A 24,566-nucleotide genomic window follows, 5' to 3' on the forward strand; every position below is an offset into this window, starting at 1 on the left:
AACAAGGAGTTAACTTTTGGTGCAAAACAAACAGCGGGAAACAATATTTATCTTCTATAGAATCGAGAGCCGATCTGAAGCAGTGTTCCTTGTCTCGTCGCCATTACCTTGTTATTTATTATTATTATTATTATTATTATTATTATTATTATTATTATTATTATTATTATTATTATTATTATTATTATTATTTGTCCTTGTGTTGAGCGATTGGTCACTACAAAAAATACCGTTCAAGTCTTGAACGCGGTTGAACTTGTTATTACTCACCATGATGAATATAGCAAACAAGAAGAAAAGGTTCCGTTTTAGTTGTGGGTCGAAAACCAACTGTCCATTTGGCTGTCCATGTACACTGCTGCTGTCGCAAAGAAACAAAACCGCACACTTTCACGGGTCTCGAATCACGAACATGCGCGAGAGCCATTATAGTGATAAAGCCATTATAGTCTGTGACGTCAAACTATTTAGTTGAAAAGTTCACTGCACGCGCCACGCATAACTCTCAACCAATGATAGGACTTCCTTTTGGGACGGGTGCCGTTTGAGCGTGTGATTTCCAATTATATTCATTCGATTTCCTGAGATAATTGAATACTTGAAGGGAATGCATCTTTCATCGTCTTGGCTAATAAGTTTTTTAATGTACTGGTAATTGCACCATATGGCCGATGGATACCACTTGTCACATAATATAATTAGTGCAAGAAGTCATTAAAGCAAATAACATCAAGTACAAATAGAATAATGCCAGCCCAATAAGAATTAACCATCTGAGGTAAACGTTTATGTCTTCAACATTATGGCTCCTTTCTACATTCAAAAGTTATTTGCTACATGCCCAATTCTCTATAAAATGTAAAACTTTACATTTTCTTACATTAAGCTGTGTGTAAATGCAAACTGTGATAGTGGGAAAGTTAAGACAAGTCTTATCTCGAGTAAGTACTATAGTCCTAAGTTAGGACTATCTTCGTGAAATTCGACCCCGCGTGTAATGTCACAGATAACATGGTCATACTTTGACCGATAGTTTACCCATAGGCGTCTCCTAAAGAATACATCACTTTTGCCTGTTTGTGTTTACCTTTAACACATGAATTAAGTATCCATAATTGGCACTTTGCAAAGTATCGAAAATGCTGTGGCACTATGTTTTTGTAATAGCGTTTTTAAAAGCAAATGGCTTTTGACAGGTTTCGAAAGGTTGAAGTTCTGAATGTGTGTTTACTTTTGTACGTGATGAGTAGAAGGTTTTGAGGCTTAGCGTTTACCATTTGAAGGCAACAGTGACACGGGTTACACTTTTAAGAGAACCTGTTGGATAATACTTAAACAGATTATCATCTTAGTTTTTGGGGGAAGGGTATTAGCCTTAATCCACGAATTTCTATAGTGTTTTAACAAAGAAACACCGTCCACATAAGCTACCGTCCAATTTGACAACTTGGTAGTTTCATAAAACGTCTCGACAGGCGAACAAACATGCAGGCCCATTGAACACAATTATTTTGAGTTCATTTAATAGATGTTAAATTTGCATCGGAGGTCAAGACTATTCCATTTGGTTTTACCCTTAAAACACTCTGGAATTGAAGAGTTTGTGGTTCGAATCCCGTCCTAGTAATATGCCCGTAATATTCATTTATGATCATCTACCTTTAATAAAATAAAACGCATCATAATAAGTACATGTCGTTTGATATTAATACAAATAATGCAGTACTTTGTACTTCGAAGTGAAACGATGCGAAATGCTTTATGCTTCTGTAGGCTAGGCGTCCACCCCAAGTAAATTTGACTGACATATTTAGAGTGTTTACCAAACACCTCCCCCTTTATTATTGAACACTGAACTGAGGTGCGTTTTCGCAACTGTAACCCGATAACTCTTTCAGTCATTGGCCAGTGATTATCTAATGGTTAGTTCAGCCGAAATGAGTTATTGATGACTTTAAAGGAACACGTTGCCTTGGATCGGTCGAGTTGGTCTTTGAAAAGCGTTTGTTATAAAATGCATATGTGTAAAAAAAATGCTGTAAAAGTAGAATACAATGATCCACACAAACATGCTTCGAAATTGCACGGTTTTCCTTTTACCTCGTCGACTAACACAGTCCGCCATTTATGGGAGTCAAATTTTTGACTCCCATAAATGGCCGATCGTGTTAGTTCGCACAGTAAAAGGAAAACCACGCAATTTCGAGGCAAACTTGTGTGGATCATTGTATTATACTTTTAACACATCTTTCCAACCATATACATTTAATAACAAACGGTTACAAACGCTTTTTTATAGACCAACTCGTCCGATCCAAGGCAACGTGTTCCTTTAAGTTTGTTCGTTTTGTACAACCTCTGAATACACTGCTCAGACGTGACGGTAGAAAAACAAATAATAGTTCACTTGTTTCTTGTATTGTTTTATGATCGATAATTTTATGAACTGAGCCCATAAAATTGCCCATTTTATGGCGTATACCTGCACAATGTCATTAACACAAACACTTATTGGAATACTGTCGTCATAAACGGGGGTGCCATGTGGGTGCCATGACGCAGATCAGCCTAAAACACATATTACTGACTTTGCTATTATAACGTTGGCAGGTATTAGTTAATGATATCTCAACGCCTATATGGACGGTTTTCAGTTATAACAATACTACATAATTAGCACATTCACCCATTCAATGTTCACACTCTAAAAACTCACCGGTCTGAATCGACCGGTTCAAGGTCCCGTGTGTCCTGACCCAAATTTACCAGGCCTACTTCACAGAGAAAACGAAGGAGATTGCCTCCATGCCCCTGTCATTGTCTTGGTGCCCCTGTCATTATCTTGATGCCCTTAAAATGCTACAGTAGAAATTGACAATTTCCTCATAGGGTGCCTTTTACCAAAAATAAAATGCCTTGGTGCCCTTGCCCTTTCAAGCATACAGGCCCGATCTGAAAACCAAACAACAATTCAATACCATGGCGTCTCATACCTTGAATTGGGCCATTGGAAAAGGGCCATTGGAAAATCCAAGGGGCACCAAGGCGAAGACCTGGGCGGCAGAGACAGTGCCTTCGTTGTCCCATGTTATTCCAGGCTTGATTGGGTGGATTTCACAAAGAGTAAGTCAAGCCTAATCTCGAGTTACTAGTCCTAACTTAGGACGAGTCTTAAGGCTTTTAATCCTATAGAGTCCTATATGACTATTCGCAAGTATAGGACTATCATAGTGAAATCGACCACGGTGTCTCAAAGAAATCATTATGACGCACGAACAGTTGAGTAGATTTTAAATTTATTTGTTTATTGTTTACATTATTAAATGTTTTTGTTTAATTTCGAAATAATCTGTTTCATGCTGACGGTTTTGTTTCATTCCAATTACTTAATATGGCCTTGAATAGCTTTTAAAATGCCATCAAACAGGAAACTTGATCTTGACATCAGTGAGTAAAGATCTAATCAAATGCAATTTGGATTTTTAATTTGCTCTAAACCTGTTTTAAAGGTTAATAGTACTTGCATAAAGTAATAAGCCAGTTAATAAAAAATATAAAAACTTTCATTAAAACATTGCTACCTGATATGATGGCGCCAGGACTTATACAGAAATGCCATTACCACTTAAGACAGTGAGGTAATTTATTTCGCCGAGTAAATTAAAATCCAAGTTGCCTTGGTCATTTATCTTGCTAATTAGTGTCGGTGTTCTTTCCCAAATCGATTTATTCCATATAATCTTATCGGGGAGATCAAGTTTCTCGCTACCACGCATTTCAAATTAATCTTTCAAAAACAAAATTGGAATAGTCTAGACTGTTCTATTTCAAGAATGTTCTCTTGTTTTTAATAATTATTCAGTTTGTATACAGGGCTTTATACACCATGTCTCAAAGCGCTTCCAACATTATTATCCTGAACCCTTAGGCCATTTCATTCCTTAAACTATCTCAGCTCCCTGGGATACAGCCTGTGCCGCCAAATAAAGCGCACTATTAGCTGAACCAACCACAAGAACCATCTCTGCACTCACAGGTCCCATTTACAACTGGGTGGAGAGAAACAAGCAGTAAAGTGTCTTGCTCAGGGCATAGAGCACCCAGGGACACAAGTGTCACGACCGCGATTCGAACCCACACTCTGCTGATCAGAAACACGTAGGTTGAGTTCGGTGCTTTTTTCGCTCGACCAGAACAGAGAGTTCAACACACACATTACAACATCACTCACATTTTGCTCTCACTCAGAGCATTGACAGCTGCTTGAAATCAACAAGCCATTTCGAAGTAAAGTTCAGGCACGCTTAAGGGCCCCGGGAAAATTGTATGTCGTAGATGCCCTCTGGTGCAACTACATCATTCTAAAAACTTACGGGAATGACTTTGTCTTTAATTTTTAATGCATGAACTTTACGTTTTAAATAGGTCTTAATATCTTAAATTGATGCATTGCGACCAAATTATGTATGTAGGGGGCGTCTTAGTGCACAAGGGTGTCGTACAGTTACGATGGCACTTGACTTTGGAGTGTCTGTTGTACATTTTAGCCAGACCGTTGGTTTCAGTATTATGGTCAGTAATATAACAGGCTATGGCTTGCAAACCCTCAGTCTTGTTTGTTGAGGGAAAACTGACATATAGGAGCTTTTTGTTCAGTCACGATTGGCCTGCGACTGCCTAATTCCTAATGGATTGAAACAGCATGACTTGAGTCCCGTCTTCATGGTTCGGTTGTAGTTATCTGCCAACATTATGGCCATCGGTCAACGCAGCTATATGGGGATTTCCCTCATGGTTGTGAAATGTTATTCAAACCAGAATACAATACGTTACCCCAGAGCTTAAAGGCAGTGGACACTATTGGTAATTACTCAAAATAATTATCACCATAAAACCTCACTTGGTAACGAGTAATGGGGAGCTGTTGATGGTATAAAACACTGTGAGAAACGGCTCCCTCTGAAGTGACATAGTTTTCGAGAAAGAAGTAATTTTCCACGAATTTAATTTCGAGACCGTAAGTTTAGAATTTGAGGTCTCGAAATCAAGCATCTGAAAGCACACAAGTTCGTGTGACAAGGGTGTTTTTTTCTTTCTTTCATAGTTATCTCGCAACTCCGACGACCAATCGAGCTCAAATTTCCACAGGTTTGTTATTTTATGCATATGTTGAGATACACCAAGTGAGAAGACTGGTCTTTGACAATTACCAATAGTGTCCGTTGTCTTTAACCACTGCTTTAAAGTAAAGTAAAACATCAAAAACAATAGCGACAACGACGACGACAACAACAAAAGAAGCAACACTAACTTCAACAAATACAAAAACAGCAACAGCAGCAGCAACACTGCAGCAGCAACAACAACGACGACGACAACAGCAACAACACCACCAACAACTGCAACATCACCAACAACTGCAACACCAACAACGGCAAAGACACCGACAACTACAGCGACAGTGACAGAGACAGTGACAGTGACAACGACAGTGACATGACAATGACAATGACAACGACATGACAATGACAACGACAATGAAAACGACAACAACACCACCAACAACACCAACACCAACACCAACACCACCAACATTAACAACGACGGTTGTGCGGCACCATAATGTAGCCCGAGCCCTAAATGTAGCCCGGACCTAAATGTAGCCCCAAACATACCCTAAATGTAGCCCGGACATGTAGCCCCAAACATGTACCTAAATGTAGCCCAGACCTAAATGTAGCCCCAAACATGTACCTAAATGTAGCAGACGGTCGATTACGTGAGATGAAAGATCAACAGAGCCAACCTTTAAAAAGTTAATTTACATCAAACATTCGCGGAATTAAACAATTTTCAGTCAGGCCGTAAACAACTATGGTTCGGTTAACGAGTTAACATTGGCAATACTTTAGTAAGTGATAATCATTTACTATATAACAAAAAACGAAGATCACCGAAGGCATTTCATTAATACAAACAGAGTGTAACATCAGAGCAACCAGTGAACGAAACAATTATGTCCGATCACGAACTTAATTAAGTGTTTCAATGTTTGTTTTTAATTACAATTTTCTTCGCCTATTACACACTGGTGGTTTATCTTAGGTTCTGCCATGTCGTGAACCATCATCACGCGAGATAATGACCATCGACCAATAACACAGACATTAAATTCACAAACGCGATCAAATCTCGAGAGACTTCATGTCTTAAGGTGTGAATATGCCACAACTAAACATTGTTAAAATTGTATACAGTTTGCCACCTGCGCGCTGCAGATGCATTTTTGGCACATTGTGTGGCATTTGTAACAACTTGTTTCAAATCAATAATTCAGTAAAGGTATGAATGAATACCTTCACCATTAAAGGCAGCGGACACTATTGGTAATTGTCAAAGACTAGCCGTCACACTTGGTGTATCTCAACATATGCATAAAATAACAAACCTGTAAAAATTTGAGCTAAATCGGTCATCGAAGTTGCGAGATAATAATGAAAGAAAAAAAAAACATTGTCACACAAAGTTATAGATGGTTGATTTCGAGACCTCAAGTTCTAAATTTGAGGTCTCGAAATCAAATTCGTGGAAAATTACTTCTTTCTCGAAAACTATGGCACTTCAGAGGGAGCCTTTTCTCACAGTGTTTTATACCATCAACCTCTCCTCATTACTCGCCACCAAGAAAGGTTTTATGATAATAATTATTTTGAGTAATTACAAATAGTGTCCACTGCCTTTAAAGCTGCCTATGACGTCTTGTTCCTTGTGTCCACTGTTTGGGTTGTGAATTTGATTCGCATAAGAGAGGAGTCTGACTATATTGTGACCCGCAGGCCTCGGTTTGGATACATAAACTGGATTTTTCAAAAAATCAGATGCGTGTGGGCTTTCCCTGAAAATGTAAACCCGCAAACTGGAAAACAAAATTTTGTCAAGGTTGGTTAAATGGTGTTTTTCTTGAAAGCTATAGAGGATTGGAATGAATGTACTTCTTAAAAAAATCAACTGTGTGGCATTCACTAAAGATTCTTGTATTGAAACTGTAGAGGATTGAAAGAATATTTTCTTTAAAAAACCGGTTTTACCATCCCTTTATGATGTGTTTTTGAAAACTAGATTATTCGAACAATGTATGTATACTCTTCCAAAAAACAATAACGTAGCATTCCTTTATGATCTTTTTAAAAACTATAGACGAGTTGAAAAACCAATGATGTACCATCCCTTTATGACATGTTTCTTGAGACTAGAGGATTTGAATAAAATGTAGTCTTCTAAAAACACAGTGATGTGCCTTAATTGCTCAATCCGTAGTCAGTTCATTTAATATTATGTATAGCTCTTACAACATTAATTACAACATCCCTTTACAATCCCGTCAGATAAAAGGGAAAACATTTTATTAAAAGAATGTCAGGTCAAACATGTTCAAGCAACCATCAAACCATCGGTTTCCAAAATAATTATGTTAACTTTTAGACCGTAGCAAGCACGTAATGGAATTTGAGACCCAGTATGTTATTACAACGTGTGCGTGCATAGTAACATGATTTTGAATGAGGGCTTATTTTCCCGGTTATATTGTGCACTCTTGTCAAGTTCGGGCATAACTTGAGAAGCATGTTTGCTTTGATGTTGTCCCCGCGTGTTCCTCCCCATTGACCGATAGTAGACTCTAGACAGACGATTAGTGCATATATAGGTGCTAGACAATGAAGGCATGATTCAAGATTCGAAAAATATTGGTTTAAGACACTGAACACCTTTGGTAATTGTCAAAGACATGTATTATCACTTGGTGTATCCCAACGTATGCATAAAATAACACATTTTTGAATAAATTGGTCAACGAATGTGCAAAAGAATAATGAAAGCAAAAACACACTTGGTGCACAAGTGCGGCTTCCAGATGCCTAAAAGGGACGAGGTCCGAATTATTTTAATATTTGAGTGAGAAATTACCTCTTTAAAAAAATACGCTGATTCAGAGGGACGCGTTTCTCATAATGATTTGTACTATCAATAACTATTATAATATTTTTCATTTATCATGGCACCGTGCAACATGCCACAAGTTGTGCGAAGCAATTTTGGTATGTTCTAATCTCGCACATGAGCTAGAAATATTATGAGGGGGCACGGAAATCACTTGCCCATGTTGTGATGCCATTTAAAACCATCTTCCGTTTAGACCAAACTGTCAACATATATCACTACCTTCCATTTCCAGTATACGAACAACTCATTAGGTCTGGAATGTAACGGCCCTGTGCTTAAAACACTCTGGCGCGAAAAAGCTTTTAGCACATACGCTGCGCACTTGACAACCTCGCCTTTATTGTTGTTGCTCACAATGTCAAAATTAATTTACATTTCTCAGTGTAACTCTCCTTTCACACCTAAACGCAACCCTCACCATTCCAGAAACGAGAGGGCCTGGGCCTGGACCTGGACACAAATATAACTATAGAGACAAACTGGAAGTGGAAGTTAGGAACAAATTACAAGATCTGGAATGTAACGGCCCTATTGCTTGAAACACCTGGACACATAATTATAGAGACAAACTAGAACTAGAAGTGGAAATTGAAACATGAATTAGAAATGAACGGTTATTAGAATGATAACACCCATAATTAATACTAATCAATTAGGAACTAAACATTGAGGGTTTGTAAACAAACTGTAGGTGTTCGGTTTCCGGGAGTAAAAGCCCGGTGTAAAAAACAAATATTGCACATTGCTTTGTGCTTAAGATTTGTAGTAAATCATAAAAATTGCAATTTTTTTCAAAACAACACAATGACATCATTGAAACATGAATTAGAAATGAACGGCCATTAGAATGATAACATCCATAATTAATACCAATCAATTGAGAAAAAAACTAAAGACAGCGATAGCTTTACAGACGGTGTCATCTAAATGACAGTTTTTAGGCATTAAATGATGAAACACAGGCTTCGTATATGAAGGGCAGTGTAGTTTTGCTTTCATACATTCTTAATTCTTTTTTTCTCACTATTTTGGAAACGAAAGAGCCCGGAAGCATATCACTGTAGATACAAATTTAAAGTGGAAATTGAAACGTGAATTAGAAATGATCTACAATCATAACTACTCCTTGGGATTCGAACCCACGACCCGTTTTTCACAGGGCTCGGGAAAGTACTAAGTATACATTGCTTAGAAACCTCGTTGTATGAATACAAACCAAAATTAATATTCTTTATCCCCGATGTAAATTTATCATCCATTAATACAATCAGAACGTTAGAAATCCATCTAATCAACTAAAAAAAACCTGAAGGCAGTGATTGTTTTACTTTGGTCTCATCAAAGGGACATCTATCAATCCTTGGAAGATGAATCAAAGGGTTCATATTAAGGGAAACCGGAAACTTATTTCAAGTTGCGTATTAAAGCTTTCTTATTATTAAGTTCAAAACAATACTAATTCCCAAGAAAATGTCGCCTCATTTAATACTCTGTTAAAAAGCAAGATCGACACGTGGAATACAACTAAACACACCATCTGCCTGCCGAGTGCCGAATGGTTCTGCTCAGCGGGGCAGGGCACCCCCTCCTCCCACTCCTACGTGAGAATCACCTCCATGAGACAAATTCAATTATTTGATTGTTTTGTAATACTAAAAGGCAATTAAGAGGCAACAAGACGCTCTCCAAGTAAAAACGCAGTCAATATTGTATCCATGTCTTCTCTAATTCATTCTAACATGGGTTTCTATTTTTACGTTTAGTTTCGTTTAGGTTCGTTTCGGTCGCCCAATTTCTTTTATAGACATTCATTCTATACAATTTCATTTAATTTACAGTTGAATTTACAGTTGATGACATTGAATGGTTGACCAGCTTTTTGCTGATGCTGATTTTTAATTTGAAAGATGTGTGCGTGTTAAAGACTCTGACGGATATTATTTTGTAATAATACTCATTTATTGTTAGCATAAAAGCTAACTTGGTAATGAGCAATGGAAAGCTGTTGATGATATAAAATGGCTCCGTCTGAACTAACATAGTTTTTCAGAAAGAGGTAATTTCTCACTAAAATATTAACAGACTTCAGCTGAAGCCTTTTTATGCATCTGAAAGCACACACAGTTGTTCAACAAGTGTGTCTTTTATTTTGTTATTCTCCTGCAACTTCGATGACCAATTGAACCCAAATTGTAACAGGTCTGTTATTTTTTGCATATTATGTTTGGATACACCAAGTGAGAAGATGGTCTCTGACAAATTATTACCAAACGTGCCCAGTGCCTTTAAACTGTTTGAATTCAATTGCTTCGCTTGACTGTTTAATGCTGATTCAACAGAGCATTAATTTTCAACGTGTATGAGCCAGGTGTTAAATCGAATAAATTTTTGTTGAACTCGGCCGGTACATTCAGAATCGTTGTCGTTAAAACACATGCCAGGTCTCATTAACATTAAAATTGGGAATGTTATTTTAATAATTTGTTTATTAATTATAAATGTAATTTTGACATGTTTACACTTCCGATTTGTTGTAACAATCGACCACAAAATCAGGCCTGAACCTCAAGGTTTTGAAAAGCTAGAAACACTTCTGCCGTTGCCGTTTCTGAAAAGCACCGTATCGAAAACGAAGGTTTCCAAAACGGTTGTTTTTACATAATTAAATTTCTGTTTAATCCCATGTGAACTCAATTTCCGTATAGATTTAACAGATTTTAAATGATTTTAAACCAAAAATCACCTGTTGTCGTTTTCATTTAAGTAGGTCGACAAAAAAACACAATGTTTACAGATTTACACTTGCACGGTTTGAATATAATAATAGTAGAAAGCTTCCCTTAAATTATTACTCCCTTAGGTAAATGAGAAATTAGTAAATCAATAGTATACTTTTTCACTCTCAGGAGACTAAAGTTATTTTAGCATGAACAACGTATTTACCAGTACTGGTATTTACGCGAATTTCCTGAAATCATCGCTCTGTGATTATTTTGCACTTTTTTTCTCTCAAAAACTTAACGACTTTAAAGGCCTGAAACTTCTACAGGTAAGTTACCTGAGATAACATACTTCATTCACAGTGCATGAGTAGGGATTCATGTCATGGCCAAACACAACTTTGACATACAAAAGGTATCGAAACCCTTTAGTGTGAAACTGTGTCAAATTTTACTATTCATAATACAAAATTATTGTTGTCAAAACCGAAACCTCAAAACAAATTCTTACCTGGTTTGGATCTATTTTAAATAATAATGGTTAAAACATTTCTATTTAGCGAACCACCGAAAGTCTTACTCACAACCATATTTAAATATATAGAGCACTAAAAGCTTTGTGAGATAACCATCATCAAAATAAATATTCTCATCAAACCACCCTGACCAACTAAAGATTATGAAACCTGTCCGCTCTACTCTCCAGTCTCCTAATGACGACTTTTATAGAGCGCACAATAGTCGAAACGTTGAAAACAAACCAACATTGCCCAATTTCATGGCTCTGCTTACCGCGGAATTCTGCGCTTTACAGCCACTAGAATTGCGCGCTTTGTAAATCGATGTAACGAATTCATCAAACAAATCACTATTGCAACACTGTAGTTTACCTTCATGCCACAGGCGACAACTAAACACAAAATCTATTAAATTATGAGAACAAATCATCTTGAAACATTCAATATAGTTTAGAACAGAACTTGTTCTTCCTTACAGAATAAGTGAGAAAAAACTCGTCTAAGATCAACAGATGTACACAAAATCTACATGGTCTAATGATGATAATGATTGAAAACATTCAGAAATATTTTTGTCTGAAATGTCATAATTGGGTGAGAAATATCTAAAACTAATTTCCCGTTTGGAATTTATCGCTTAATGACCATCGATGTCTTTAAAAATGTGTAACCTTTTTTCAGAATGTTGTGCTCAGGATGGCCGATTGATCTCAAACTTCTACCGGTTTGCCAGTAAATGTAAAGGGTGGATTACATCATAAAGAGCTTCCACTGTCAGCAACTGTTTTGTTGGGAAAAAAAATTCTGAAATGTTTCTTTAAGCTATTACAAACAAACCATTTTGATGGATTGATAACTCCTCCTTTGGCAATGAAGACCCTTCTGAATTACCCGATGCCCTTCGCTCTGCAATCCTCAATCGGCACCAACGAGCTTTAAGATTGGTACGCCTCTCCCAGTGATACGCAATTGATATCTGAGTATAGTCTTATGCCCTTTGGTGTAACAAGACATTCTCATTTGGAGAGGGATTGCAAGCTGGTGCAAGGCAGTGGCGTATTACTATGGAGGTAGAAATAACATGGTACTAAGGGAGAATACATGGGGAAGGGGTTGAGGTAGCACCTGTCCCCTAATTGCCCGTGCATCCCATCCCTAAATTTTCGTAATAAATAAATAAATACGTTAGTCAATAAATTAAACATAACCAGCCAAAGTAAAATGTTACATTGGTGATAATTTTAATGTTTTGACAATCTATGTTTCTATTTACACGTAAACATTGTTTTTTGTTGAAACTCATGTGAGATTATAAAATATTAATGGCATTTAATATGTGTTCAAAAGGCGGGCTTGTTGAAGAGAAATGCATTAGTTTTAATTGGGTAAAAGTGCTCCTCCTTGTTTCCCCATAAACGTTTACGCTATCGGTGCTGGGGCAAAGACATAATTTAAGTATTATTGTATCCTTTTTTAATCGATTTAGAAAAACAAATTCCCAATGAAAAGCCCTACGATAATGGCAATTTTGACGTACAGTACAAAAGATTTGCAGCCTAACACACGGGCATGGCTCTAATAACCGACTTTTGAAACTGACTTCAAAACATGGCGTTTACCTGAGACTGTTGTGGTGATGACGTCATGTGAACTGGGTCGATACAATCGTGTCGTGAACACAATCCCTGATGATTTGGACTCGTTCTCAGTGTCATCGCATGAGAACGTGACTTCCTATCTTGAAGTTATTTCCAGATGTTGGTGTTTAGTACCATGTGTGCTTCAGTCATTTCTGGCAAGGGTTTTGCATAGTTAACAACCCTCTTCTAACCACGCAGGGCCCAGTTTCTGGGAGCTGCTTCATCAGCTTAAAAAGTAGCTCAGCGCAAACTTGCTGCTTCATCAGCTTAAAAAGTAGCTCAGCGCAAACTTGCTGCTTCATCAGCTTAAAAAGTAGCTCAGCGCAAACTTGCTGCTTCATCAGCTTAAAAAGTAGCTCAGCGCAAACTTGCCCTTACCAATGTAGGCTACCAGCCAAAACACCATGTCATACGTACCATTTGTGAACGGTATCACGCTGATTGTTCTTAGCAGAAATTTGTTAAGCTTTAGAATATTGACCCGGTTCCGGGTTATGAGGCCTGATCAATTCTAGGTCAGTTTGACCCGGAACCTTTGTTAAAAACTGGCCTGACCTAGAAATTAGTTTGTTTAGTTTTTAGAGTGCGTAAATGACTGTCCTCTTCCTTAAACAACTGTGTCCCCCCCCCCCCCATACCGGAAAATGGGTACCAAGTATTAAAATAGACGCCCAACATTATGGTTACATCAGTACAGCGCCAGATTTTGCATCTGGAGGTTGCGGGTTCAAGTCCCGCTCGAGCCATTTTTCTTTGTCTAGCCCAAAATGTTGAAAATGTATCCATACAAATTTATCTGGATTTATTCGGAACTATCCAGAACCCAGACGGTCATGAGAATACGTCATGCGTAGCAAATGTCAAGTCGGGAACTTTGCTGAATTCCACTTAAAATGTTTTCGATGAATAAGGAAATCGAGTCATATGATTATAAATAGGTTTCAATTGTGTAAAAAAACAATCATTTTGTATGACCTTGTCCAGAGCTTTTCTGCGAGATTTGCGAAAAGCCCCGTAACGTAATCACTCTCAAAACGTCATAAGTAGATAAAGCCGCTTTGTTGCAGCGTGGATGTATAACAAAGCAAGCTCGCACAAATGACGTCAGCGGCATTGTCCTTTGACGCCCGCTCTCAACGGCAGAAGTGTTTTTAGTTTTTCAAAAAACCTTTAGGTAGGGGCCTGATTTTTTACTCGATAATTACGAAAAGTTCAGAAGTGTACACGTATCAAAATTACATTAAAATGGTGAACAAGTGCATTATAAACAAGTACAAATACAATTTCTGTTGAAAACATTCCGCTCAGGTAGCTGTTTAAACAAATGGGGAGTTGGGAGCCAGACAGGCTACGTACGCCCGATAAGAATGAGTTGTTTTCCTAATTTACGCTAAGTACGCTCCAACAAGGTGCTTAGCATGAAATTGGAGCTGGAATGTAAAGTTTAGTCTCCTTTCAGTTGTTGCTTGGTACAATGTTCCCTGCTCGTATAATTTCCCTGTAGAGTGCATGGATCGCTTCCAGCGTCTAGAGTTGCAATCTCGACAAAATGTTTGTGAATTGAAAGGAAACAATTTTTATGAATTTGAAACCCCCGCTGGATTATTATGATGAATGTGATTTGGGAGCAGGAAGACATTTTGGTTTTAAATGTGGGGTAAATACTCGAGTAGAGTCACTTCGTGAGTACAGTGACGGCACGTTAACGTTTTCATGATTAATTCATGAACAGGGCCCAATTTCATAGAGCTGCTAAGCACACAAATTTGCTAAGCATGAAATTTCTTCCTTGATAAAAATAGGATTACCATCCAAATTTCTATTTGTTGCATATTGCTTGATACTGGTATTCAGCTGTTGTTTGCTTATCCTGAAAATCACGTGGAAATCTGGCTGGTAATTCTGTTTTTATCAAGGAAGAAATTTCATGCTTAGCAAATTTCTGTGCTTAGCAGCTCTATGAAATTGGGCCCTGAAAGCAAAAAAGAAAAAACGCAGGGAAACTCACAAACAACAAGGTTCTCATCATGGACGAATATAAAATGTGTACAGATCTAAAGGTAGATTTCCAATGACATTTTGTAATTCAAAAAAGGACGTACACCCATCACTGTCAGCTCCTGAAAGGGCATTGAAACGTGTGATGTATTATGCTAATTGGACTGAGGTCTCCTTCCCGTTGTTGCCACACGCACGCACAGTTTAAAAGCTAGCTCAATTTTCTACCTTTTTCATTACAGGTGTGGAGTCAGTTGCGTTAACATCTTTGTAAATTGGATTGGGTAAGTCAACTTTTAATTTTATCCAAGTTACGTTTGAGAATATAACCACATTGGGTTTCAATGAAAGCCCTGTGTGCACTGGGTAGCATTTTTTTGTATGTACATCAAAGTTGCCACTGTCGTAGTGATTTTTATTTGCAACATTTTTTTCTTCTTCTAAATCAATCAAAAAAGGGAGTCCTTTCAAAAATCAGAGGATGTCAGTTCTAAACTACAGGACAAAACATCCAACAAGGCCTAATCGTGTGATCACGACGTGTATGATTTGCTCGTAAGAATCCACAGGCATACATGAAAGTTCTTGCTCTAGGTTTCATCAAAACCTCGTGTTGTTTACATTGCATTTAAAATGTGAGGGGGAAACCCCGTTTTGTAGCAACCATGATTAAAAAAGCCTATTGATAGCTCACGCAACTGACATTTTGTTTACTTCGTTTTAAAATCAATAAACGACGTTAGTTTTGCTCCCTCACTGGATCGATCATGTCTGTTTGACAACCTCCTTACCAGAGCAACTTGTTGATTGTTGAACTATAAAGTATTCTGAGAAAAAATAAAAATCCAATCTCAACAAATTACAGGGTAAAATATATCCCGTTTTAAAGATTAAACGATGTTTTCAATAAATAGTATGACACTACCAACCAGTAATATATTAATTTAATTTGTATGTCATCTTTATGTTGAAACAACGGGGAAATATACGACAGTAAAGTTAGTTTGATATTGGATGTTGGACATTCACATAGGTTTGTACAGTGAATATCAATGTTGCTTTCGCGATATTGGATATTGGACATTCCCGTAGGTTTGTACAGTGGAAGTCAATCCTGTACATCGCTATTGGATATTGGACATTCCCGTATAGTTCTCTGTACAATATGAAAATCAAACTAACTGTGTGAAACGTGGACGGTTGGTCAGGTATTTCGTCAACGTTAGTCACGGCTAGTTTCGATTGCGGCAATCATAAGAAGAAAGCGAATTCGTAAGTTCTACAACATAATTTATTCTTGAGTTTGAAAGTTCTTTTAAATAGAGTCAATTCTCTTGAGGACTGGCACTGATAAGAAATCTATAATCGTTTACTTTTTGGGTAAATCCTGATTGGTTATACAGTTGTGTAGTTTGTCCTTAAATTAAAACTAACGTCAATTACGAAAATTTGTTTTAGTACTTAACCTCAGGGGAAGCTGACAGGGCAGCTTTTTTATAATTTGGGGTTGAGACCAAATTGACTAGAAAAATGTTATTGTAATATAGTGATACCGCCAATATATGGATTGATAGCTCAGTTTAAGAGCGCTGGCACGTTAATCCGGAGCTCAGGCTCAGGTCCGCTCTTTATATTATTATATCTTTGTTCAATCCAAGAGAGTTTGAAAAAATATTTGATATAAAACCAACGCAAACATTTCTCCTTCAGTTGTCCCGAACATTTGTTGTGACAGACATGATGTTGGTTTTTAAATTATGTATTCGTTTGGTTCTCAATAAAGCGCGCTATTTTTAGTTTCAATAATTAATTTAATAATAATGATTATTACTACTCGTGTTTTTTATCTTTATTTCATATTAATCATCACGTACACAAATACACTCCATAGACAGAGGATATAAAATCACTGTTGCCCCCGGGCAAGTAGACAACGAAATATAATACAATCAATTAAATTCAATGAAATTCAATATTTGTTGTCCATAAGATGGAGCTTTGGTTTGTCGAACATGCTCAAAACAGTAGAAATACTTTTTTTCCAAACGCAGAATAGCAAATTATGCTGAAGTAAAACAATATTTACACTATGACAGTTAACACTGCATTGACGTAAGGGCATATCCAGTAATTACTCTAGAGGCCTACAACAAGAAAGAACAAGCGAGAAATACTCCTTGGAATAGTGTTCAATCCCTTAAAGTAATAATTCGTTCCCACGAAAATGTGTTTTATTTCGTTCACTCGCGGTAATAGTTTGGGGCAACGCAATATTGTTTTTAGGAACGAAATTATATTTACAGGGAACAAAATATTATATTTCGAGGGAATGAAAAAAAGGTAAGCACGCAGCTCATAAATCATTCATGCAATTTTCCAGAATAGTAAGTGTTTCAATTCGCATGCCACCTCATTAATAGCTTTAAAAGGTAACCACTACAGATAAATCACCCCCAAAGTAGTGACAGTTTCTGTCGAAGTTGACGGCTTGTGATGAATGTCCTTTGTCATTGACTTGTGTCGCGTGTACTGTTTCAGTTAAAACTACTAATTAATTAGTGCATCAATCTCTCAAAATTGACTGATTTACCTCTACTCTTCTATAGAGAGTCCTAATCTATTGCATTTTCAGGGCTCGAAATTAACGCAACCTTTAACGGTGGACAAGTCCTGTCGTATTGTGTTTTTCAATTGACTAATAACAGTAATAACTCATTGTCTATAGACTAAAGACAATGAGGTATTACTGAAGTCAACTGAAAAACGCAAGACCACCGGGCTTGTCCAGTACGTATTTTTGTGAACAATGTTGACGACAAATCTGATATCTTTCAAATATGTTGAGGATCGAAGTAGCAAATGAGATAGATCTTCTCTTTGTGCTTGTTCAACTCATTTTGAATCTGGTCTTGTCAAATAAATTGTGGCCCAACAAAAATATTGAGCTTAATTACAAGCGCTGTAGTCTTGTAGATTTCAGCCCTGATTTTTTATACCAGTTAATTTTAAACAAAACAAAACTCCACATTTTGTGAAGCCAACATATCAATAATTTGCTTAATCAATAACCTGTTTCAGGCTGATGTCCCTGAGTTGTTCCGATTTATATGCCATGCGGCAATTTACAGCCAACAGGTTCCATTGTCAATTACCCAACAAAAAAGAGAACCACAATAAAATATCAATTACTGTTAGAAATAGTGCGAGACTCTATATTAAAATGCATATTGTGTTACTGAAAATGATCCTTTTGAAATCAGTGCAGATTGTTGGCTTTTAGAAAAAGCTCTATTATAAGAAACAACTTGTATCGTGTGTGACAGGTTTACGATGCTTGGTCAAAAAGGTGGCTGATATTACATGACAAATTAGATTTAAATTACAATAAGCTCTTTGAGGGTATACTTTTTTGGGAGTAGAGAACAATTCTTCACTTAATTTCGTAGGTCCAACTATTAGGTCAGATTTTTCACGGTTTCATTGTATCCCATTGTCTCCAAAAGTAACAAATCCAGAATTTGTAGCACATCACTCATTTATGAAACCACAACTTGGATGAGGCTTATTTGACAACGGCTTTGTGATTTGAGTCACGTCAGTATTACACTTTGACGATGTGTGCGTTAAAGGGTTTATGTACCTTTTCTTACACAAAACACAGTGTCCACAGATTTACATCAAACTTATCCAGATCGAAGAGTATGATAGTAGAAAGCTACCCTTGAAATTTTACTTACCGAGGTGCTGTAGTTTTTGAGAAATGAGTAAAACAAATAATGTCATGGTCTCAGTTTTGGCATGTAAAAACGTGTTAACCAAATATGCTATGGTTTTGGTATAATATCATAACTGGTTTATGGGATTTTTTAGTGCTAAACGGTGTTCATCTTCCTTAGACGAACATTATTTTTGACTTGTTTTACTCATTTCTCAAAAACTACACAACCTCATTTAGTAATATTTGAAGGGAAGCTATAACATTATCTTCGAACCCTGTAAGTTTAAAGCCATTGGACACTTTCGGTCAACAGTATTGTCCAAAGGACCACACTTCGTGTATCACAACTTATATATAAAATAACAAACCTGTGAAAATTTTGGCTCAATCGGTCATCGGAGTCGGGCGAAAATAACGGGAAAACCCACCCTTGTATCCGCATGTTTCGCCGTGTCATGACATGTGTTTATAAATCAGTGATTCTCGATATCGAGAATTGATCTTGTTTTACTGTTTTCTCAAAAAGTAAAGCATTTCATGGAATAATATTTCAAGAGAAGTCTTTCACCACTACCTTCTGTAAACCCTGTAAGTTATTTGTAAATCTGTGAACTTTTATTTTTGTTTCTGAACCGAGAGGGTCCAATGGCTTTAATGTAAATCTATTAGTAAAACATTCAGACAATCATAGTGGAGCCTACAAGTCGGAGCAAAACAAATTTAATTTCTTTCTCCCAGACAAACAGTACATACAGAGAGATAAACACTTAAAATAAGACTTTATGGAGAACAAGGCTGCGAATAACTTAAAAGCGAAAATGATCACTATCAAAGGCAATCCAGATGAAAACAAGATTACAAAGGCACATAAAAGTAAAAGAGAACACACGTCTTTTTTTTTATTTTTTTTTTTTTATTATTACATAGAAAATATACTAACTACAATTATATAATCTATAAAAAGTACAATTATATAATCTATAAAATTTGTTTTACCAATACCTCTAATAAACCATAAAAGAAGGGAAGTATGCACAAATAACATCAAAATAATAATGAAGAGTGTGTTTGTGAATAACAGATTTATGTTAATGGCAGTTGGCAGCTTTTTTCTCTAATGGGCATGGGTAAACTATTCCACACAAGGGAAACACAACTCGAAGCTGTGATTTTATGAATGGTCTAGTTTCCTAGAACGAATGAAGAAATAAACCATTCAAACGTAGAGGAAATAATGGTACCACATCCGTTGAATGGCTGATTAGAATTCAAAGGAATCGTTAAAGGGCATTGTGATTCAAGTTCGGCAAACTTCAAGTTCATGGGTGAATAGAAAGAAAGAAAAGAACACAAATTTAAAGGTTAGGATCATTGGTTGTTGTCAACGCAATGATGATTGATAAGAAAGATCAGTACAAGTCACAGTCAGCTGAACACAGATAGTTGCTGATAACACCAGCAGCAAAACTGTCACGTTATTTCACACAAATATCGATCCACGTGTAGCGTAGAGGCTCAGAAATATGAGAAACGATTTCTCATATTCAAATATTTTGGATTAAGAATTATCCAAATCTATTGTATTACTTCGAAGGGAATCCTTATTCAAATTACTATATCAACAGCTGCAGTGCTCTTTGCCAAGTATTGTTCTGGTCATGAATCTTTGGAGTCGCCTATTGTAGTTTACCAATCTATGACCCACCTTTAATAAAGTTTAGGCTCGTTAACAATCATGTTTGTGGGAAGATAAACCATATCAATAATTGTCAATGGCAATAGACTTGATGCGATTCTCACTTTTACCTAAAACAACTGTCATCGTAGCGAGCGAAGAGGCAAGTTGGATTCTAGTTCTTTAATACGTTGTGGAGCTATAGAAAAACACTGAATCTGACTTGAGCCAATTGGACAGAATAGTCCCTACACTTGTGTCCTTAAGCAATACACTTAACCATTGCTTCGTCCTTCGGATGGGACGTAAAGCCGTTGGCCCCATGTGTTGTGTTACACATGTAAAAGAACCCAAATGAAGCACTTATCAAAAAGAGAAGGGGTTCGCCCCGGTGTTCCTGGCTGTGGCTGCTGTATGCGCCGTAGCACCTTGTAAACCCTTATAAGGTGCGTAATAATTGGGTCTCAAAATCCATTCACTGCAATTCCCTATCTTTCTGAAAGTTTGTATATACTCAGCGCCTTGAGTACCTTGTTTGGTAGATACGTGCGCTATATAAGACTTCGATATTATATTATTATTATTGTCAAGTCGAACAATGTTGTGAGCTTTTAGTGCACCTTAAATTTTTGAACTGGATTTCTTTGTAAAAAAAACACACCATGAGGTTAGGCCCAGGTTTTAAACAGTCGTTTACTGTAACATTGCTTTACCAGGTGCCAATGTCAAATTTGCGCTCTGTAGAATATTGGGTCGTATGAATAAAAAGTAGTATTTACTGACAAGTACTAGCAACAAGTAAAAGCATAAACTTCCAAGTAGAAGCATTCAGTAAAAGCATCTTCTGATTTTCGTATGAATAAACCTATTCTTTTACTGCAAAGTATTCACTTAATGCTTTGGAGTAAATACTTCTGATATTGGCTGAATGGCTCTTTAACAAAAGGTTTCCTTTGTATTACAACTCCCATTCACATCTACGTACGCGCCCACACACACAGCTTAAGCAGCATTTGATTAAATAGACACATAGAAATCTTCAAGTCAGCCATGAGGTTTTTATTCTGACAACATTTTGATGAAGACGACTCATCTGGACACCCAGAATCAAAACGTTTTTGTTAAGGTTTTGAAACTTACAGTGCTATATAGAGAAGATGAGAGCTGGATATGAGCATAGCTATTTAATTTAAACTTAGAAGTTTTAATAGTAACACGAACAACATTATATTGAAATGCATTTAACGGTTTAACTGAGCCGAAAAATTGCTTTATATCTTTAAAAAAGCTTGCTTTACTGATACAAAACGTGTTTTTACAAACGGTTTTATTTTATTCTCAGCAAAAAAATATAAACAAACTTGTTGTAAAGCAGTTTGAGTTTGTGTGCATTGTTTCTGTTGTGAAACACTGTGCATGTGTCTATTTAATATTTCAGTGATGTCTTTCATTTGGACTAAAACATTTATCCTGCGAGGAACATTCATAAACACCGTCATTTCTTCAGATAAGCCTTTTACTTCTGTGTCCAAGGTAGCTCTGGAGCTACCTTGAAAAATTACCAGTACTTACTAGCATTTTGTAGTATTTTCTCCTTTTTATTCATGTGAAAGTAAGTAAGTGCTAAAAAGAAAAGGATTTACTTGTCATTAAAAGTAGATACTTTTAGCATTTTAGTAAATACTTTCCAGTAAAGGCTTTTACTTCCTTTAGTTCATATGGATGGTAGTAAACACTTGAAACTTTCAAGTAAAAGAAAACACTAGTTTTTATGCATATGACCCATTGATTTAAGTAAATAAATAGTTTATCAGGCATGAATTTACGGTCCATAAGTCTATATGTGAAAGTACATCCATTGATATTATTAACATAAGCTGTTGATAAAAACCCCACTCTTGACCTAAAGTGTTTTTGTGGTGAGCAGTAGTGCGGGTAGGCCTTGGTGTAAACATTGATGAACTTGTGTTGTGCTTTAACCGTAGAAAAGCCAGTGATGGCTTCTTTTCCCCAAATCATCTTAGAATGCAAGCTGACAATCTGTCAATGTCACCCTCATTAGGTTACTGGGTTCAAAAAGTGTGAGTTGATCTACTATACGAAAAGGTAAGGATAAGGTTCATTTTAGTGTAGTTAAGTGCGACAATGTCCTCAGAAATAAATTTAACAAACTCGCAGTTTGAATTCACTTCAAGTGATTCTTTGGTGGATTTTTAACAGTGAAAAGCCAGTGATGTTTTTACTTCTTCTCCCAAATCATCTTAGAATGCAAGCTGACAATATGTCGTGCTATCTTCAACAGGTTACTGTGGGCTCAGAAGTTACTATCAGTTCTGTTGGTGTCATACTGTAAACCTTTGGCTATTTTGTTTTTTGTGCTATAACCGTGGAAATGCCAGAGATGTTTTCGAATGTCCAAATCATCTTAAAACGCAAGCTGACAATCTGTCATGTAATCCTCAATAGGTTAATGGGTTCAGAAAGTGCGAGTCGATATGACCCATTGATTTAAGTAAATAAATAGTTTATCAGGCATGAATTTACGGTCCATAAGTCTATATATGAAAGTACATCCATTGATATTATTAACATAAGCTGTTGATAAAAACCCCACTCTTGACCTAAAGTGTTTGTGTGGTGAGCAGTAGTGCGGGTAGGCCTTGGTGTAAACATTGATGAACTTGTGTTGTGCTTTAACCGTAGAAAAGCCAGTGATGGCTTCTTTTCCCCAAATCATCTTAGAATGCAAGCTGACAATCTGTCAATGTCACCCTCATTAGGTTACTGGGTTCAAAAAGTGTGAGTTGATCTACTATACGAAAAGGTAAGGATAAGGTTCATTTTAGTGTAGTTAAGTGCGACAATGTCCTCAGAAATAAATTTAACAAACTCGCAGTTTGAATTCACTTCAAGTGATTCTTTGGTGGATTTTTAACAGTGAAAAGCCAGTGATGTTTTTACTTCTTCTCCCAAATCATCTTAGAATGCAAGCTGACAATATGTCGTGCTATCTTCAACAGGTTACTGTGGGCTCAGAAGTTACTATCAGTTCTGTTGGTGTCATACTGTAAACCTTTGACTATTTTGTTTTTGTGCTATAACCGTGGAAAAGCCAGAGATGTTTTCGAATGTCCAAATCATCTTAAAACGCAAGCTGACAATCTGTCATGTAATCCTCAATAGGTTAATGGGTTCAGAAAGTGCGAGTTGATCTACAAAGGGCAAGGATAAGGTTGATTCCAGTATAGTGTGGCAATGTCCTCAGAAATTAAAAACCTCAATTTGAATTCACTTCAAGTGTACCGTTGGTGGGGTTTTTGACAGTGAAAAGCCAGTGATGTTCTTTTTTTCTTCTCCCAGGTCATCTTAGAACGCAAACTGACAAATTGTCATGTCATCTTCAATTAGGTTATGGGGTTGTGTGAGTTGATCTACAAAAGGGCAAGGATAAGGTTCAACCCAGTATAGTGTGACAATGTCCTCAGATTGAATTCACTTGGAAGATATACCGTTTGTGTTCTCATCGCTGGCTGAACGTTGCCATTTGATTGTATACGGTGATGGACAATCGGGCTGTACCAGCCAACGCGTTCATAAAGAATTTAACCCAATCAAGAAAAATAGCTGTTATTTGCCGTCAACTTGAGTCATCTCTAGACAGCAATGGCACCGTGGAGAATTGGAGCTAGATGTAGACTTGGATGAATTCCCCACTTGGGAAGGTGGTGGGTTGATGAGTAACTGTACTGTGGGTGGGTGTTTAACAGCAACCAATTATTTAAATTAGGCTAGATTGTCATTACATTGCCGATAAAGCAAACATGAGAGAGACCTATTCTAATATAGTCTGCCCATCCGAACGCGTAGGCGCGCCTGCCGAGACAGGTTGCCAGGCAGTGGTACTGACTGTCCCTTGTCACTTGTTCTTGTACTTGTTCAATGCGCGGTAACAGTGAGTACCGGTTTTTAGTATTGTTATTTATATAAATGCCTGGCAATGAAACCAAGAATGCATCATAAGTCAACTTAATTACTGTATCTCGTCAGCCTAAAGAAAAATGTAGGCCTAAACGAGGGTAGTTTGCTATTTTTATATGAACCAGAAACATTCAATTACGATAAGTGTTATTGGGTTCTTTTAATGTGCACTACCGATCTCAGTACGGATTTACGTCCAATCAGAAGGACAAAGCAATAATGGTGAAGTGTCTCACTCAAGGACTCGGGTGTCAAGACCGGGATTCGAACCCACTTTGCTGTGCAAAAACACTGTATTTTTGTTAACAAAACGCTCAC

General features: G+C 36.9%; 1 protein-coding gene across 4 annotated transcripts in view; it reads left to right on the forward strand.

Moving 5' to 3' along the window:
* The window catches only part of LOC117300712 (bombesin receptor subtype-3-like), a 56,612-nt gene that overhangs the window by 24,186 nt on the left and 7,860 nt on the right, over positions 1-24,566 (forward strand). For 2 of the 4 annotated variants that reach the window (XR_004520208.1, XM_033784465.1), the window contains exon 3: positions 15,120-15,161. The gene's annotated coding sequence lies outside the window, so the exon portion shown is untranslated. Of the gene's footprint in view, positions 1-15,119; positions 15,162-22,346; positions 22,377-23,010; positions 23,095-24,566 lie in introns of those variants that run through there. The other 2 variants (XM_033784467.1, XM_033784466.1) reach the window with 2 other exon arrangements.

This window comes from Asterias rubens, chromosome 16, assembly GCF_902459465.1.
Source record: "Asterias rubens chromosome 16, eAstRub1.3, whole genome shotgun sequence".
Lineage (NCBI taxonomy): Eukaryota > Metazoa > Echinodermata > Asteroidea > Forcipulatida > Asteriidae > Asterias > Asterias rubens.